The sequence below is a fragment of the Myotis davidii genome, unplaced genomic scaffold (genome assembly GCF_000327345.1).
Source record: "Myotis davidii unplaced genomic scaffold, ASM32734v1 scaffold419, whole genome shotgun sequence".
Classification (NCBI taxonomy): Eukaryota; Metazoa; Chordata; class Mammalia; order Chiroptera; family Vespertilionidae; genus Myotis; species Myotis davidii.
In genome coordinates this window covers 5,441,085-5,443,617 of record NW_006294998.1, presented here as the reverse complement: position 1 = coordinate 5,443,617, position 2,533 = coordinate 5,441,085, and positions in this window count along the sequence as shown.

Here is a 2,533-nt window from a genome sequence, read left to right as displayed (position 1 = left end):
TGGCTTAGAATGTAGAAGAGTGCCCGTTACATGATGGGCAAGTGCTTATGGAGCCGATTGGAATTAGTGAATATCATAACTCCTGTTTTCCTGCAGTCCTGTTGTTGAGATTTCTGGTTAAAAAAAAAAGTGAGTTGTGGGTTGCATCCTTTTAAAAAAAAAAAAATCAATAAAGGCACTAATGCACATGCTGTGGTTTGAGGGCTGCTTTGCGGGGATGAGGGAGGAAGGTCTCACTTAGCTCTGCCCCTTTGGAGGGAGTAGAGGAGGTGACTCTTGGGTTACACAGCTCAGTATTGGGGGCGATTTGCCCTTTCGCTGTCCTTGACCCTTTTAGGATGTGCTGGTAGGGGTGGTCTGCATTCCCTCCATCCCCCATTCCTTCTGATGAGCTGACCTCCATGGAGGGCCGAGGAGAAGCGAGATTTTTCTGGAGGGAATTGGATTAGCTTGAAAACGGCATTCAGGGCACAGAGGTTGGCTTAGGACGGGCCTGGGAGGGCCGGGCTATCTGAAAAATATCTCCACATAGCATTCTCTTTGCTGCCTGACAAAACCTGTTTGTGTTGTTTTCAGTTCCTTTTCTTTTTCACCTCTGTATGCTTTTGTGGTTAGAGGAAATATTTTTTAAAGGAAATAGAGAAGATTCCAAGATTATTAAGAAAGCTGCTTTAGCAGGTCCCAAGATTCGCGGTGGAGTTTCCCCTCTTGATTTACTTTCAACCAAATAAGCCCTTTAATAGATGCTGTGCAGAGGCTTTTCAAAGAATGTTTTTGTTCTTTCTCAACTGCAGCTATTCAAGTGATTTCATACTCATAATTGACCTAATACTTCAAAAAATGGGATTTTCCTGTCCCATTGACATAGTATTGCCCCAATATAAAAGCGTATGATTTAGAATTAGCTTTTCCTCCTTAACTCTGGATAACTGGAAGAAAGATGATTACATTTTTCTTTATTTTAACTATGTTTTTATTGGTTTTAGAAAAAGAGGAAGGGAGAGGGAGAGAGAAGCATCCATTGGCTGCTTCTCGCACACTCCCTACTGAGGATCAAGCCTAAAACCCGGGCATGCGCCCTGAACCGTGACCTCCTGATTCAACCACTGAGCCATGGCGGCTGGGCTCAGGCTTTTGACTAACGGTGACTGAAGCCCGAGGGAATCCATTTTCCATCCTCCAGTTTTATGTGAAGCCTCGTCACACTGTGTGCTCTGTTTCTGTTAGGCCCCATGTCTGTTATGTAAATAGAAAAGGAACATACAATTAAGTAAACTTAAACCTTGACCCAAGTAAGTTCCCCTGCATTCCAGAGCGGCTCCATGTCCTTGGGGGGTTACCGCCAAGTTCTCATCTGCTTCCTGCAAAATTGGAAAAAACACGGTGCTATTTGTATGCAGGTTTTATAAACACTGGATTGCTCGGATGTTGAGGGCTGAGGCGATGGAAATATTTGCTGAGGTTTTAGAGACGAATAACCTGTTAATCATAGCTGTGGCCTTGGAGAGTAAACACCTTCCACATGGGCCTCCCCGGAAGAACAGCATGGTGGGTGGGGGCCTGTGTGAACCTCAGGCCCACGTGTGACCTTCTTGTCCTCTACTCCTAGGCCAGCGGTCACCGTTCCTGTGCTATGGCAGTGACTGCCTTTGGAGCGCTCACTGTTTACACTCCGTTTCTGACTCAGGGTGGCAGATACTGTTTCTGATAGGATCCAGCCAGCTCATATCACATTGCACACACTTAAGTAATCTTTCTGCAGCTGTCTCTGTACTCATTTGCTAGCTGCACTTTAAAACTGGAGTTAATCATAGGCCTGAGTTAAACTTTGTGTGGGTCAAGAGAGAAAGGCCAGCAGGCTATTTCTGCTGGGGTCATTTTTGGTGTATCTTCCATTGCTCATCTTACGACCACCATCCCTGAGTATCAGAAACGAGAACTTCTTCAGTGGGTGGCTCTGCCTAGAGACTTGCTGCCCCAGGTGTGGTCTGCAGACCAGGCACATTGCCATCACCTAGATCAGCAGTCGCCAACTGGTGGTCCTCGAAGTCCGAAAGGTTGGCGACGGCTGACCTAGAGCACGGGAGTCATGCAGAGTCTCAGGCCTTGCCCCAACTTGGTGAATCAGAATTTGTATTTTAACCCGTTAAGCGCCATCTGTTTTGTCTTCTGGACGGAAAGTATAGTGTCAGTCACCAGGTGATTTGTATGCATGGACCCAGGCCATTCTCCTGTTGTGGTCTACTGGGTTGAGGTTGGGTTGCTACCTCTTGCAGGTTCAGAGGGTGGGAAGAGGAGAGTGTGGGGAAGGTGTGCTCATGGTTCTAAGGCTTGGGGCTTCCGTGTGAGTTGCACATCTCTCTTCCCCATCAGTGCAATGTGGCCACACCCAATTGCAAGGGGGGTTAAGTAATAGAGTCAAACCACCTGTGAGGAATAAGGGCGAAGGAAGTACAAGACTCACAATGGGCCAAGGAATGGATTAAGTGAGCTAAGCTGTGGGTGTGGTCCATCAGTCAGTGTACATCTACCT